Genomic DNA, 18,164 nt, shown 5'->3' with positions numbered 1-18,164 from the left:
CCTTTGGCATGTGGGATCTTCCCAGACCAGGAATCAAGCCAGCGTACCCTTCATTGCAAGGCAAGTTCTTAACCACTGGACCACCAGGGAAGCCCCAAGTTGAGTGTCAAAAAATTAAATTAGGTCTTTGGATACTCAGTTTAACTGTGATCAGTTTTGCAGTATATTTCTTTGAGTTAGTGAAATACAAGAAAAGATAACTAGAAATATTGAAATTTTTTATTGAAGTGAGATTTCAAAGCAGTTCTTGGGTTCATCCACTTCTGAAAATATTAATACATTACTGTCCAGAGCAGGGGAAAAGTATGAATTTATAAGTAGTAAAATGGCAAACTACTGTGACTGCCTTGCTGTTCCAATTTTGCCAAAGTTAAGTGTTTTTTTGTTTTAAATTTCTGAAAGGCAGGAGGAAGAATAAGCAAACACTAAGTGCCTGACTCTCTGGGTCATCTTTGGCTCCAAAGGTAATAGAATCAAATCAGATTTTGAAGGAATAACTTTCATGCTTTTTTTTTTTTTTAAGCTACATAATCAGTTGTTTATAGTGTAAAGTGCAGGTTACAAAGGAAATACAGTGTATTTAGAAGTTCATTGAATTGAAGTAAAAGATACTTGAAGATTCCTGCCAAAAGATGTGGCCAGGTGTCTTAATCCATCAGGGATACTGTAACAAAATATCATAGGCTGGGTTGCTTATCAATAACAAAAATTCCTTTCTGACAAATCTGGAAGTGGGTGAGAGGCTGCTTCCTCGTTCTGTCTTCTTACTGTGTCCTCACACGGTGGCAGGTGGGAGGGAGCTCTAGGGGCTGCTTTTATAAGGTGCTAGACCCCTTTATGAGGGCTCTGCTGAGCCCTCACTTCCAAACACCATGGTGCTGGGAACTAGGTTCAATGTATGGATTTTGAAGGGACACAAACATTCAGTCTCTATCAGTTCAGTTCAGTTCAGTTCAGTTGCTCAGTCATGTCTTACTCTTTGCGACCCCAAGGACTGCAGCACGCCAGGCTTCCCTGTTCATCACCAACTCCCAGAGTTTACTGCAACTCATGTCCATTGAGTCGGTGATGCCATCCAACCATCTCATCCTCTGTCATCTGCTTCTCCCGCCTTCAATCTTTCCCAGCATCAGGGTCTTTTCAAATGAGTCAATTTTTCGCATCAAGTGACCAAAGTATTGAAGTTTTCAGCTTCAGCATTAGTCCTTCCAATGAGTATTCAGGACTGATTTCTTTTAGGATGGACTGGTTGGATCTCCTTGCTGTCCAAGGGACTCTCAATCTCCAACACCACAGTTCAAAAGCATCAATTCAGCGCTCAGCTTTCTTGATAGTCCAACTCTCACATCCATACATGACTACTGGAAAAACCATAGCTTTGACTAGATGGACGTTTGTTGGCAATGCCTCTGCTTTTTAATATGCTGTCTAGGTTGGTCATAACTTTTCTTCCAGGAGCAAGCATCTATTAATTTCATGGCTGCCGTCACCATCTGCAGTGATTTTGGAGCCTCCAAAATTAGGCTCTCACTGTTTCCAGTGTGATGGGACCCACATCCAAGGAGTGATGGCTGCGCCGGCGCAGGAGAGCTGAGAGGAGCTACTCCATGTTCAAGGTCAGGAGGGGCGGCGGTGAGGAGATACCACTCGTCCAAGGTAAGGAGCAGCGGCTGTGCTTGGCTGGAGCAGCCGTAAAGAGATACCCCACGTCCAAGGTAAGCGAAACCCAACTAAGATGGTAGGTGTTGCAAGAGGGCATCAGAGGGCAGACACTGAAACCATAATTACAGAAAACTAGTCAATCTAATCACACGGACCACAGCCCTAACTCAGTGAAACTAAGCCATGCCCTGTGGGGCCACCCAAGACGGGTGGGTCATGGTGGAGAGTTCTGACAGAATGTGGTCCACTGCAGAAGGGAATGGCAAACCACTTCAGTATTCTTGCCTTGAGAACCCCATGAACAGTATAAAAAGGCAAAATGATAGGATACTGAAAGAGGAACTACCCAGGTCAGTAGGTGCCCAATATGCTACTGGAGATCAGTGGAGAAATAACCCCAGAAAGAATGAAGGGATGGAGCCAAAGCTAAAACAATACCCAGTTGTGAATGTGACTGGTGATAGAAGCAAGGTCTGATGCTGTAAAGAGCAATATTGCATAGGAACCTGGAATGTCAGGTCCATGAACCAAGGCAAATTGGAAGTGGTCAAACAGGAGATGGCAAGAATGAATGTGAACATTCTAGGAATCAGTGAACTAAAATGGACTGGAATGGGTGAATTTAACTCCAATGACCATTATATCTATTACTGTGGGCAGGAATCCCTTAGAAGAAATGGAGTAGCCATCATGGTAATCAAAAGAGTCCGAAATGCAATACTTGGATGCAATCTCAAAAATGAAAGAATGATCTCTGTTCAATTCCAAGGCAAACCATTCAATATCACAGTAATCCAAGTCTATGCCCCAATCAGTAATGCTGAAGAAGCTGAAGTTGAATGGTTCTATGAAGACCTACAAGACCTTTTAGAACTAACACCCAAAAAAGATGTCCTTTTCATCACGGGGGACTGGAATGCAAAAGTAGGAAGTCAAGAAACACCTGGAGTAACAGGCAACTTTGGCCTTGGAATACGGAATGAAGCAGGGGAAAGGCTAATGGAGTTTTGCCAAGAGAACACACTGGTCATAGCAAACACCGTCTTCCAACAACACATGGACACTCTACACATGGACATCACCAGATGGTCAACACCGAAATCAGATTGATTATATTCTTTGCAGCCAAAGATGGAGAAACTCTATACAGTCAGCAAAACAAGACCAGGAGCTGACTGTGGCTCAGATCATGAACTCCTTATTGCCAAATTCAGCCATAAATTGAAGAAAGTAGGGAAAACCACTAGACCATTCAGGTATGACCTAAATCAAATCCCTTATGATTATACAGTGGAAGTGAGAAATATATTTAATGGACTAGATCTGATAGAGTGTCTGGTGAACTATGGACAGAGGGTCGTGACTATGTACAACAGGCAGGGATCAAGACCATCCCCTAGAAAAAAAAATGCAAAAAAGCAAAATGGCTGTCTGAGGAGGCCCTTACAAATAGCTGTGAAAAGAAGAGAAGCAAACAGCAAAGGAGAAAAGGAAAGATATATACCCATTTGAATGCAGAGTTTGAATGCTATTCTCCAGAATAGCAAGGAGAGATAAGAAAGCCTTCCTCAGTGATCAGTGCAAAGACATAGAGGAAAACAACAGAATGGGAAAGACTAGAGATCTCTTCAAGAAAATTAGAGATACCAAGGAAACATTTCATGCAAAGATGGGCTCAATAAAGGACAGAAATGGTATGGACCTAACAGAAGCAGAAGTATTAAGAAGAGGTGGCAAGAATACACAGTGCAAAAATGATCTTCACGACCAAGATAGTCACAATGGTGTGATCACTCACCTAGAGCCAGACATCCTGGAATGTGAGATCAAATGGGCCTTATAAAGCATCACTACAAACAAAGCTAGTGGAGGTGATGGAATTCCAGTGGAGCTATTTCAAATCCTGAAAGATGATGCTGTGAAAGTGCTGCACTCAATAGGCCAGCAAATTTGGAAAACTCAGCAGTGGCCACAGGACTGGAAAAGGTCAGTTTTCATTCCAATCCCTAAGAAAGGCAATGCCAAAGAATGCTCAAACTACTGCAGAATTGCCCTCATCTCACATGCTAGTAAAGTAATGCTCAAAATTCTCCAAGCCAGGCTTCAGCAATACATGAACCGTGAACTTCCAGATGTTCAAGCTGGTTTTAGAAAAGGCAGAGGAACCAGAGATCAAATTACCAACATTTGCTGGATCATGGAAAAGCAAGAGAGTTCCAGAAAAATATTTATTTGTGCTTTATTGACTATGCCAAAGCTTTTGACTGTGTGGATCACAAGAAACTGGAAAATTCTGAAAGAGATGGGAATACCAGACCACCTGACCTGCCTCTTGAGAAACATATATGCAGGTCAGGAAGCAACAGTTAGAACTGAACATGGAACAACAGACTGGTTTCAAATAGGAAAAGGAGTACGTCAAGGCTGTATATTGTCACCCTGCTTATTTAACTTCTATGCAGAGTACATCATGAGAAATGCTGGGCTGGAAGAAGCGCAAGCTGGAATCAAGATTGCTGGGAGAAATATTAATAACCTCAGATATGCAGATGACACCACCCTTATGGCAGAAAGTGAAGAAGAACTAAAAAGCCTCTTGATGAAGGTGAAAGAGGAGAGTGAAAAAGTTGGCTTTAAGCTCAATGTTCAGAAAACGAAGATCATGGCATCTGGTCCCATCACTTCATGGCAAATACATGGGGAAACAGTGGAAACAGTGTCAGACTTTATCTTTTGGGGCTCCAAAATCACTGCAGATGGTGATTGCAGCCATTAACTTAAAAGATGCTTACTCCTTGGAAGGAAAGTTATGACCAACTTGGATAGCATATTAAAAAGCAGAGACATTACTTTGCCAACAAAGGTCTGTCTAGTCAAGGCTATGGTTTTTTCAGTAGTCATGTATGGATGTAAGAGTTGGACTGTGAAGAAAGCTGAGTGCCGAAGAATTGATGCTTTTGAACTGTGGTGTTGGAGAAGACTCTTGAGAGTCCCTTGGACTGCAGGAGATCCAACCAGTCCATTCTAAAGGAGATCAGTCCTGGGTATTCTTTGGAGGGAATGATGCTGAAGCTGAAACTCCAGTACTTTGGCCACCTCATGCGAAGAGTTGACTCCCTGGAAAAGACTGTGATGCTGGGAGGGATTGGGGACAGGAGGAGAAGGGGATGACAGAGGATGAGATGGCTGGATGGCATCACTGACTCGATGGACGTGAGTTTGAGTGAACTCCGGGAGTTGGTGATGGACAGGGAGGCCTGGTGTGTTGCAATTCATGGGGTCGCAAAGAGTCAGACACGACTTAGCGAACTGAACTGAACTGATGGGACCGGATGCCATGGTCTTCGTTTTTTGAATATTGAGTTTTAAGCCAAGTTTTTCACTCACTTTCATGTTCATTAAGAGGGTTTTTAGTTCTTCGCTTTCTGCCATAAGGGCAGTATCATCTGTGTATCTGAGGTTATTGATATTTCTCCTGGCAATCTTGATTCCAGCCTGTGCTTCATCCAGCCTACTGTTTTTCACGATGTATTCTGCATATTAGTTAAATAAGCAGGGTGACAATATACAGCCTTGATGTACTCCTTTCCCTATTTGGAACCAGTCTATTGTTCCATGCCCACTTCTAACTGTTGCTTCCTGACCCGCATACAGATTTCTCATGAGGTGGGTAAGGTGATCTGGTATTCCCATCCTTTGAAGAATTTTCCACAGTTTACTGTAATCCATACAGTGAAAGGATTTGACATAGTCAATAAAGCAGATGTAGATGTTTTTCCGGAACTCACTAGCTTTTTTGATATCCAGTGGATGTTTACAATTTGATCTCTGGTTCCTCTGCCTTTCCTAAATCCAGCCTGAACATCTGGAAGTTCACGGTTCATGTATTTGAAGCCTGGCTTGGAGAATTTTGAACATTACTAGCGTGTGAGGTGAATGCAATTGTGTGGTAGTTTGAGCATTCTTTGGCATTGCCTTTCTTTGGGATTGGACATTTTCCAGTCCTGTGGCCACTGCTGAGTTTTCCAAATTTGCTGGCATATCAAGTGTAGTACGTTCACAGCATCATCTTTTTGGATTTGAAATAGCTCAACTGGAATTCCGTCACCTCCACAAGCTCTGTTCATAGTGATGCTTCCTAAGGCCCACTTGACTTCGCAGTCCAGAATGTCTGGCTTTAGGTGAGTGATCACAGCGTCATGATTATCTGGGTCATGAAGATCTTTTTTATATAGTTCTGTGTATTCTTGCCACCTCTTCTTAATGTCTTCTGCTTTTAGGTCCATATCATTTCTATCCTTTATTGTGCCCATCTTTGCGTGAAATGTTTCCTTGGTATCTCTAATTTTCTTGAAGAGATCTCTCAGTTCTGTTAAGTCGCTCAGTCATGTCTGATTCTTTGCAACCCCATGGACTACAGCACTCCAGGCCTCCCTGTCCATCACTAACTCCTGGAATCTACTCATACTCATCCCCATTGAGTTGGTGATGCCATCCAACCATCTCATCCTCTTGTCGTCCCCTTCTCCTCCTGCCCTCAATCTTCCCCAGCATCAGGGTGTTTTCCAATGAGTCAGCTCTTCGCATCAGGTGGCCAAAGTATTGGAGTTTCACCTTCACCATCAGTCCTTCCAATGAACACCCAGGACTGATCTTTAGGATGGACTGTTTGGATCTCCTTGAAGCCAAGGGACTCTCAAGGGTCTTCTCCAACACCACAGTTCAAAAGCATCAATCCTTTGGTGCTCAGCTTTCTTTATACTCCAACACTCACATCCATAAATGACTTCGGGAAAAACCATAACCTTGATGAGACGGACCTTTATTGGTAAAGTAATGTCTCTGCTTTTTAATATGCTGTCTAGTTTGGTCATAACTTCCCTGCCAAGGAGTAAGCGTCTTTTAATTTCATGGCTGCAGTCACCATCTGCAGTGATTTTGGAGCTCCCCAAAATAAAGTCAGCCACTGTATCCTCTGTTTCCCCATCTATTTCCAATGAAGTGATGCGACCAGTTGCCATGATCTTCATTTTCTGAATGTTGAGCTTTAAGCCAACTTTTTCACTCTCCACTTTCACTTTCATCAAGAGGCTCTTTAGTTCTTCACTTTCTGCCATAAGGGTGGTGCCATCTACATATCCGAGGTTATTGATATTTCTCCTGGCAATCTTGATTCCAGCTTGTGCCTCTTCCAGCCCAGCGTTTCTCATGATGGACTCTTCATATAAGTTAAATAAGCAGGGTAACAAATTACAGCCTTGACGTACCCCTTTTCCTATTTGGAACCAGTCTGTTGTTCCGTGTCCCGTCCTAACTGTTGCTTCCTGACCTGCATACAGATTTCTCAAGAGGCAGATCAGATGGTCTGGTATCCCCATCTCTTTCAGAATTTTCCACAGTTTATTGTGATCCACACAGTCAAAGGCTTTGGCATAGTCAATAAAGCAGAAATAGATATTTTTCTGGAACTCATTTGCTTTTTTGATAATCCGGCAGATATTGGCAATTTGATCTCTGGTTCCTCTGCCTTTTCTAAATCCAGCCTGAACATCTGGAAGTTCATGGTTCACGTACTGTTGAAATTTGGCTTGGAGAATTTTGAGCATTACTTTACTACCATGTGAGATGAATTCAATTGTGCAGTAGTTTGAGCATTCTTTGGCATTGCCTTTCTTTGAGATCGGAATGAAAACACCTTTTCAGCAGTGGTCCTGTGGCCACTGCTGAGTTTTCCAAATTTGCTGGCCTATTGAGTGCAGCACTTTCACAGCATCATCTTTCAGGATTTGAAATAGCTCCACTGGAATTCCATCACCTCCACTAGCTTTGTTTGTAGTGATGCTTTATAAGGCCCATTTGATCTCACATTCCAGGATGTCTGGCTCTAGGTGAGTGATCACACCATTGTGACTATCTTGGTCGTGAAGATCATTTTTGCACTGTGTATTCTTGCCACCTCTTCTTAATATCTTCTGCTTCTGTTAGGTCCACACTGTTTCTGTTCTTTATCGAGCCCATCTTTGCATGAATGTTCCCTTGGTATCTCTAATTTTCTTGAAGAGATCTCTAGTCTCTCCCATTCTGTTGTTTTCCTCTATTTCTTTGCACTGATCACTGAGGAAGGCTTTCTTATCGCTCCTTGCTATTCTTTGGAACTCTGCACTCAAATGGGTATTTCTTTCCTTTATTTCCTTTGCTTTTCATTTCTCTTCTTTTCACAGCTATTTGCAAGGCCTCCTCAGACAACCATTTTGTTTTTTTGCATATCTTTTTCTTGGGGATGATCTTGACCTCCGCCTCCTGTACAATGTCACAAACCTTCGTCCACAGTTCTTCAGGCATTCTGTCTGTCAGATCTAATCCCTTGAATCTATTTCTCACTTTAGCATATACGGAAAAAAAGTCATAATACAAGGAACATATGTTGATGCAGGTTCCCCCAAAAACGCAATTCCTGTTATGGCCACTAGAGGGTTTCAAAGATCAGAATATTGGGAAATTAAGGCCTGGAGTCTCTAAGAGCAGGATAGGACTGAGCGACTTCACTTTCACTTTTCACTTTCATGCATTGGAGAAGGAAATGGCAACCCACTCCAGTATTCTTGCCTGGAGAATCCCAGGGACGGGGGAGCCTGGTGGGCTACCGTCTATGGGGTCGCACAGAGTCGGACACGACTGAAGTGACTTAGCAGCAGCAGCAAGGAATTAGAAATTGTAGAACATACCTGGAAAATATGTTCACTCACTTAAAGTTGCAAATGTAGGGACTTCCCTGGTGGTCCAATGGTTAAGAATCCACCTTCCAATGCAGGGAACACGGGTTTGATTCCTTGTCGTGGGACTGAGATACCACATGCTACAGGTAAAATAAGCCTACACCCTGCAACTAGTTGCAAATATCATCGCCTGTATTGCTGCTCTTTGCTTTTATTTCTCCAAAATCCTTGAATAAACCCTTGTTAGCTCCTTGCCATCAGACTTATTCCTACCTTATCCCTGAGTTCTGTCATGAACTATTGGTTACAAATAAATCATGTCTCAAGAGCTTGTTTGTAGGTCAAATGTTTACAAATGAAATTTTCCATGTTTTCCCACAGAGGTAATAAGTGGTTATTGGTGCTGAGATTATCCCACGAAAACCTTACATGGAAGAACTGGGTACATATTAATTAAAACAAAAATGCCATTTATAAGTTCATTTTTAAAAATTAATGCCAATAGAAGAAAACAATGAGAATTCTGTTTGAATATTTGAATGCTAACTTTTTTTAAAAAACAGATTTAAATGATGGAAAAAGAAGAAAATAATTTTAAGGGGATTCCTAAATACTTTTGATAATTTTTCTGCACTTTAGATACTGGTTCTGTGTTCCATACGCATAAACTTATCTTCCCTTCCTCAATTAAATTATCACTGTTCTCAAATTCTACCACAGTTAAGGTCACTGAGTGTTTATCAGTGAAATAAAGAGAAGGAAAGAAAGGAGATTTTTCCTAAGATCACTAAGCAAAAACTGGATGCAGGAGGGAACGAGAAAAAGACCATTTCAGAGAAAAAGATACATATGAGATGGACAGAGAAAGAGAGAAAAGGGGAAGTGAAGCAAAGAGACCCTGGAATTAATTGGATCGGAGCCATCACAGTCAGGGTGCCATCTCGGGTTGTTGGGTTTTTGTTGTTTTTTTTTTGAGCTAGGGAAGGAAGTCACCCTTGAAAAAGGAAATCAGTGTGTAACCCAGAAATAGTTGCAAATGAGGCAATATGTGACTTGGGAATGCCTCCACAATTCTCTTAGGAATTAAGTTCCCTTTAGAAGAAAATTCAGCTACATTTTTAAAGTCTTGAAAGACCTGGCAAAGCAGAGCTGTTTGCATTCACATTCTCAGGCAAAATTACTTCTGGGCAGTTTTGTTTATTTGTTTATGTTCAGTTGAAACTAAACAGGTCAAATCCTAAAATTGTGATGTCACCAGAGAGACACTTTCATTGTGCCACGTCTTCTTTGCTTTTGTGTCCCTTCCCTTCTTCTTCCCAGCAGGGGTGAATGGTACCCTATTAAGGAGTTTAGAATCCCGGGCTTGTCTCTCCTCTTCCAAGCCCACAGTCATATAATGGAGACAATTCAGGCATACTTATTGGTTGAAAAAATACCTTTGGACAACAAAACTCAAGCATGCATTTGCATTTAAACACTGACAATGAAAGACTTGAGAATTTCGTGTTTGATAATATTGACTGGAGCAGAGAAGTGATTAGCCTTAGACATAGAAGTGGGTGTGTGTGGGGGGAGTGGGGAGTGCAAAATGAAAATAGGGAGTTCTTGTTCAAAAAATAAGAATTTCCAAGTGGTGATAGCAAAGCGTTAAACCAAGTGTGCAGGGTCTTTACATGCTGGACCCTGTACACCTGACAGGTTGTGCAGCCATGATGCCAACCCTGCATAGAAGCTGTAAGGAACCAAATTCCCTCTGACCTAAAAGAAGTGTCTTTACTTTGTTTCTGGACATCCCCCTGTTACCTGGAGGAGAAACAGGTGGTGGCTGACTCTAACAAGACTGCTGCAGAGGAAGGGAAGATTTTTTTTAGATGAGTTTTGGGTTCACAGCAAAATTGAGGTGATCCCCCACCACAGTAGTACATTTATTACAATTGGTGAATGCCTTGACATATAATCACTCAAAGTCCATAATTTACATTAAGTTTCACTCTTGGTGTTGAACATTCTATGGGTTTGGTCACAGGTGCAATAACATGTATCCACCATTATAGAATCATACAGAACAGTTTCTCTGATTGGAAAATCCTCTGTTCTCTACCTATTCATCCCACTCTCTCCCTGGCAGCCACTGATCTTACTGTCTCCATAGTTTTGCCCTTTCCAGAATGTCATATAGTTGGAATCATACTGTATGCCGCCTTTTCAGATTGGTTTCTTGCACTTAGTACTAATGCATTTAAGGTTTCTCCTTTTCCTTATGCCTGCCATCCCCACCCCACTTCCAGGTATGTCTAGGAGGCTTCAGGGGATGTCTGATGTACGGTCAGCAAATGAATTCACTCTTACCAAGTGTTGCCACTGCCTCCACTTGCCCCATAAGTCTTCTGATGAGTGCTACCTTTGCTGAAGACCCCAACCCCTGCTGGCACCTGTTGCTGCTCCACCAGGCCCTGAGGTTGCTTTCAACATTTGTGCATATTTAGCATATCACAATCCTGAGATGCTAGAGCTTCATCATACCATATGTAGTAACCCTGGGTGAGATGGAGAATCTCTTTCCTTTTTGCATTGTATTCTTTTGGGAGAGAGTTGTTAAAAACTGTCTGAGCCACCAGTGCTTCTGGGGTTCCAGTGTCATGCTTCATTCTTAGACTTTTAGACCTATTAACTTATTTTTGAATCGAGTTAGGCTGGCTTGGGGAAGCAATCTGAATGACAGTAGTCTTATGCTGGAGTTGGAACCATCTTTCTTCCAGAGACCTGTGCTCTGTTGCTGCCTGGGCTCTATGTTGTTTGGCTCGTTCTCTCTCTCTCTCTTTCTTTTAAAAATTAATTTATTTTGGGCTGTGCTGGGTCTTCCTTCCTGCACTAGTTTTTCTCTAGTTGCAGAGAGCGGGAGCTACTCTCTAGTTGTGGTGCTAGGCTTCTCATTGCAGTACCGTCTCTTGCTGTGGAGCACGGGCTCTAGAGCACAGGCTCCGTGGTTGTGGCACATGGGCTTAGTTGCTGCACAGCATGTGGGATCTTTCTGGATCAGTCCTGTGTCTTCTGCACTGGCAGGCAGATTCTTCCACTGAGCCACCAGGGAAGTCCTGGTTCATTCTCTTGAAATGCTTTATTTCCCAGGATTCACTCCATGTCCCCCACACCTCCACCCACAATCCACATGTGTTTACTTGCCAACCACACCCCACATGTCCTAGCTCCAGCAGTGAAAAATGAGATTTTTCCATTCGCCTACTTCTGCACATCTTATTGTTTCCACTTTTTTTCTTATCCTATAGCGACCCTCTTTTAAGAAGTCTTTCCTCAAGAACCCACAAGTCTAGTTATTCTTTGTGCCCTGTTCTTTTTAAAAATGTTTATTTTATGTATTTGGCTGCACTGGGTCTTAGTTACTGCATGTGAGATCTTTCGTTGCAGCACTTGGACTTAGTTGCCTTGTGGCATGTGGGATCTTAGTTCTCTGACCAGGAATCAGGTTTGTGTCCCCTACATTGCAAGGATGAAGATGAGATGGTTGGATAGCATCAACGATTCAATGGACATGAACTTGGGCAAACTCTGGGAGATAGTGAGGGACAGGAAGGCCTGGCATGCTGCAGTCCATGGGGTCACAAAGAGTTGGACATGACTTAACAACTGAACAACAACATTGCAAGGGGAATTCTCAACCATTGAACCACCAGGGAAGTCCCCCTTGTGCCCTGTTTCTGTGCTATGTCAAAGTGGTTTATGATTGTCTGCATCTTCATGTTGTATGTGACTTCCTACCTTTAGACACTTCTTTCTTCAGGGATGCACATGGTTACTACATCAGTCTTCTTTAGTGCTTTGATAATGCTGCCAATCTTCAATAGCTCCCTTTTTTTTTATAGGAAAAAAATTTAAACTGCTTAGCCTGGCATTCAAGAACTTCCGCAATTTGCCCCACCTACATTTCCATTCTGGTTTCCCATTCATCCCCTAATGGAGCCCTCTCCAGCACGGTAGTCATGCAACCACCCTGCTCCTGGCTTTTATTTATATTCTCTTTTCTTCTTCACTATTTAAAATTTTTACCATCCAGGACATACACACATTCAAACATTATTTGCTGTGTCAGAATGAATTAATAAATAAAAAATAATAAAGGTAAAGCCCCAGGCACTCAATAGATAGTAGTTGATATTATTTGTTCTCCTTTTATTCTCACTGTTGTTATTTCAAGAAGTCCCATAGTTACCTGGACTACAAGGACTAATGACAGTTCTTGCCCTTGCCAGTCTCGGCTAAAAGCAGAGGAGTCTGACATAGTAATAACGGATTACGATGACGCATAATGACTAGGTAGGCGGTCAGAGCTGAGTGCCTTAAGGGTATAGTGCAGGAAGGGTTAAGGGTAAACGTCACTGAACAGTGAATTGGCCTGGAAGAGCAAATAGAAAGTTTTTTTACTTTTCTTTGTAAAAGTTTTGCACATTTCATTTTAGCTTTATTCTGGGGAGTAATTTTTGTTTCTGTTTAGTCTCCAAGTTGTGACCCTTTTGTGACCCCATGGACTGTAGCCCACCAGTATTCCCTGTCTATGTGATTTTCCAGGGAAGAGTACTGGAATGTGTTGCTCTTTCCTTCTCTACCAGGTGTTCTTGACCCAGGGTTGAACTCACATCTCCTGCATTGGCTGGTGGATCCTTACCACTGAGCCACCAGGGAATTTTTTTTTTTTATTACATTTTAAAATTGTCGATGAAAGATTGTGCCCTGCCCTCTTCCTGTCTCACTAAGATATATGACTTGCTTTAGTCAGAGTGAACTGAAATAACTATACAGAAACGTTTTCAGACTTTCACTACATTCTTAAATTAGAAAACAATTTTTGATCATGTGTTTCATTTAAACTGTTGGATATGAGAAACTGTTGCTGTTGTTCAGTCACTAGGTCGTGTCTGACTGTTTGCAACCCCTAAACTGCGGCACACCAGGCTTCCATGTCCTTCACTACCTCCCAGAGTTTGTTCAAACTCATGTCCATTGAGTCAGTGATGCCATCCAACCATGTCATCCTCTGTCATCTTCTCCTCTTGCCCTCAATCTTTCCCAGCATCAGGGTCTTTTCCTATGAGATGGCTCTTTGCATCAGGTGGCCAAAATATTGAAGCTTCAACTTCAGCATCAGTCTTTCCAATGAATATTCAGGACAGATTTCCTTTAGCGTTGACTGGTTTGATCTCCTTGCAGTCCAAGAGACTCTCAAGAGTCTTTTCCAACACCACAGTTCAAAAGCTTCAATTCTTCGGCACTCAGCCTCCTTCATGGTCCAGCTCTCACATCCATACATGTTCAGTTTAGTTCAGTTCAGTCGCTCAGTCATGTCCGACTTTTTGCGATCCCATGAACCACAGCACACCAGGCCTCCCTGTCCATCACCGACTGCCGGCGTCCACCCAAACCCATGTTCATTGAGTCGGTGATGCCATCCAACCATCTCATCCTCTGTCGTCCCCATCTCCTCCTGCCCTTAATCTTTCCCAGCATCAGGGTCTTTTTAAATGAGTCAGCTATTCACATCAGGTGGCCAAAGTATTGGAGTTTCAGCTTCAGCATCAGTCCCTCCAATAAACACCCAGGACTGATTTCCTTTAGAAAGGACTGGTTGGATCTCCTTGCAGCCAAGGGACTCTCAAGAGTCTTCTCCAACACCACAGTTCAAAAGCATCAGTACTTCAGCACTCAGCTTTCTTTATAGGCCAACTCTCACATCCATTCACGACTACTGGACAAACCATAGCCTTGAGTAGATGGATCTTTGTTGGCAAAATAATGTCTCTGCTTTTTAATATGCTGTCTAGGTTGGTTATAACTTTCCTGCCAAGGAGTAAGCATCTTTTAATTTCATGGCTGCAATCACCATCTGCAGTGATTTTGGAGCCCAGAAACATCCATACATGACTACTGGGAAAAACCACAGCATGGACTATATGGACCTTTTTTAGGCAAAGTAATGTCTCTGTTTTTTAATATGTCATCTAGGTTTGTCATAGCTTTTCTTCCAAGGAGAGGAGTCTTTTAATTTCATGACTGCAGTCACCCATGGTGATTTTGGAGCCCAAGAAAAGAAAATCATTGTTTCTACTTTTTCCCCATCTATTTGCCATAAAGTGATGGAACCGGATGCCTTGATCTTAGTTTTCTGAATGTTGAGTTTTAAGCCAGCTTTTTCACTCTCACCCTTATCAAGAGGTTCTTTAGGTTCCTCTTTGCTTTCTGCCATTCAAGTGGTATAATTTGCATATCTGAGATTGTTGATTGGGAATCTTGATTCCAGCTTGTGAGTCATCCAGCCTGGCATTTTGCATTATGCACTCTGCATAGGAGTCAAATAAGCAGGGTGACAATGTAGCCTTGACATACTCCTTTTGATTTTGAATCAGTCCATTGTTCCATGTCTGGTTCTAACTGTTGCTTCTTTTCCTGCATACTGGCTTCTCAGGAGACAGGTAAGGTGGTCTGGTATTCCCATCTCTTTAAGAATTTTTTGTAGTCTATTGTGATCCACACAGTCAAAGGCTTTAGCATAGGTAATGAAGCAGATTTTTTTGGAATTCCCTTGCTTTTTCTACAGTCCAACAGATGTTGCCAACTTGATTTCTGGTTCCTCTGTGTTTTCTAAATCTAGCTTGGACATCTGACTCATGGGCATACACATTTATTGAGAACTAGAACTCATACCTGATGCATTTCATTAATTATGGTATCTGGGCTAAATGATTCAAAATGACTAAAATTTACTAATTCTGAGGCTTTATTTTTCAAAAATATGGCCAAATTTTCTATTGGCATTCCCAATACTCTTCTCCAAATCATCTGAAGCCCATATACTATAATAATTTTCCTAAAACCCTCTTACTGAGACTCTCCTTGATTTCCTGTGGTGTATGCTGCATTGAATAATAAACGAAACTTTACAAATTCCTGGTGTAATCTTGACCTTAAGGTTTTCTCTGATGGGACCTAAAACAGATATCAACCAATGGCAATGGATTACTTTTTACTTTGCTTTTGATTTTAGTCCTTTTTGTGTTCCCAATTTCTTGGTTGCAGAAAGTAGGCTTTATTTAGCCTCTTTGACATTCCCTGAGTTCCAAAGAGCAGATTCAAAAGGTTGCTGTCAGGGAAGTTAGAGAATGCAGAAACCAGAGAAGTGCAGTCAAGAAAGGGTGCAGGGTGGTGGTCCAGTGGTTAAGAATCCACCTGGCAATGCAGAGAACTATGATCCCACATGCCTTAGGCCAGCTATACTAGAATGCCACAACTGCTGAGCTGCTGTGTGACAACTGGAGAGTCCTTGAGCTGCATTGAAGGTCCTTCACGACGCAGTGAAGATTCCAAGTGCCAACACTAAGACTGGATGCAGCCAAGAATAAAAAAGAAGAGAATTTGTGCAGCCACAACAGTGTGGTCTTGGGAAATAGGCAGGGACTACAAGGCCCCTACTCAGGTGGAGGATGGTAATTTAAGGCTGAGCCCAAGATTCCTGGTACACCACCATTACTTCACCACGAACCAATCAAAAGAAAGCCACCCACCCTGAGGCCTCACCCCAAATTTTGCTTATAAAACTATCCCCCCCAACCATCGAAGATTTCAGGATTTTAGGCACAAAGCACTCATCCCCTTTGTATTGGCGCATTTATAGTAAATGCTGCGTTTTCCTTCACTACAGTCCAATGTCAGTAGCTTGTAGTGAGCAGACCCATTTGGTTCAGTAACAATTTGAAAAATTAACAATAAAAATAAATACTAAGACAGGAGAAATTTGAACAGTGGATATTTTGGTATGAAGCAATAATTCATTTTTTACGGTGGAATAATGGTATTGTCAAAGACTTTGACTGTGTGGATCACAATAAACTGTGGAAAATTCTGAAAGAGATGGGAACACCAGACCACCTGACCTGCCTCTTGAGAAACATATATGCAGGTCAGGAAGCAACAGTTAGGACTGAACATGGAACAACAGACTGGTTCCAAATAGGAAAAGGTGTACGTCAAGGCTATATATTGTCACCCTGCTTATTTAACTTCTATGCAGAATACATCATGAGAAATGCTGGGCTGGAAGAAGCACAAGCTAGAATCAAGATTGCCAGGAAAAATATCAATAACCTCAGATATGCAGATGACACCACCCTTATGGCAGAAACTGAAGTGGAACTAAAAAGTCTCTTGATGAAAGTGAAAGTGGAGAGTGAAAAAGTTGGCTTAAAGCTCAACATTCAGAAAATGAAGATCATGGCATCTGGTCCCATTCATGGGAAATGGGGAAACAGTGGAAACAGTGTCAGACTTTATCTTTTGGGGCTCCAAAATCACTGCAGATGGTGATTGCAGCCATGAAATTAAAAGACACTTACTCCTTGGAAGGAAAGTTATGACCAACCTAGACAGCATATTGAAAAGCAGAGACATTACTTTGCCAACAAAGGTCCGTTTAGTCAAGGCTATGGTTTTTTCTGTGGTCATGTATGGATGTGAGAGTGGGACTGTGAAGAAAGCTGAGTGCCAAAGAATTGATGCTTTTGAACTGTGGTGTTGGAGAAGACTCTTGAGAGTCCCTAGGACTGCAAGGAGATCCAACCAGTCCATTCTAAAGGAGATCAGCCCTGGGTGTTCTTTGGAAGGAATGATGCTGAAGCTGAAACTCCAGTACTATGGCCACCTCATGCGAACAGTTGACTCATTGGAAAAGACTCTGATGCTGGGGAGGAATTGGGGGCAGGAGGAGAAGGGGACGACAGAGGATGAGATGGCTGGATGGCATCACCAACTCGATGGACGTGAGTCTGAGGAACTCCGGGAGATGGTGATGGACAGGGAGGCCTGGCGTGCTGCCATTCATGGGGTCGCAAAGAGTCGGACACAACTGAGCGACTGAGCGCGTGAACTGAACTGAATGGTATTGTGATCAGTTCCCGCTCCCCTCCCCCCCAGACGGTTATTTTTTAGATATGCACCCTTAAAAATCTATAGATGAAGTTATTTGTCTCCTACTATCTTCCCTTTGGGAAAAGCAGTTAGAGCTATACTACAGACAATTAAGATTGTCAAAATGCCAGTAATTGTTAACGGTGAGTAAGGTAATTATTCTGTTCTTTTATATGATTTTGGGAATTCCCTGGTAGCTCACTCGGTAAAGAACCTGCCTGTACTGCAGGAGACCAGGCTTCAATCCCTGGATTGGGAAGATCCCCTGGAGAAGGAAATAGCAACCCACTCCAGTATTCTTGCCTAGGAAATTCCATGGACAGAGAAGCCTGTCGGGCAACAGTCCATGGGATCACAAGAGTGGGACACGACTTAGCGACTAAAACCACTATATAATTTAAGTTTTCCAAAGGTCTTTTTTTTTTTTTTTTAAAGATTGCTTTAGGAAAGAGCAATATTGCAAGGAAATTCAAACAAAAGGCCATAGCACGCGGCCAGAAAGACTGAAGCATTCCTGTTCGGAAGGCAGCTGCTGCTGCTAGGTTGCTTCAGTCGTGTCCGACTCTGTGCGACCCCATAGATGGCAGCCCACCAGGCTCCTCCGTCCACAGGATTCTCCAGGCAAGAATACTGGAGAGGGACTGGAGAGGGTTGCCATTTCCTTCTCCGTTCGGAAGGCAGGGGCTTCCTCTTTTAGCTCCCACACCTGAATCAAGACTGTTAAACACGTGTTCTTAAACGTCTCGGGGATATAAATGTCTGACTTAAACTGTATACAGAATCCAGTTGTGTCGCGAGCTTTCATTAACTGGCTCC

The sequence above is a fragment of the Budorcas taxicolor genome, chromosome 1 (assembly GCF_023091745.1).
Source record: "Budorcas taxicolor isolate Tak-1 chromosome 1, Takin1.1, whole genome shotgun sequence".
NCBI classification, from domain to species: Eukaryota; Metazoa; Chordata; class Mammalia; order Artiodactyla; family Bovidae; genus Budorcas; species Budorcas taxicolor.
Note: the sequence above shows the minus strand (reverse complement) of the source record.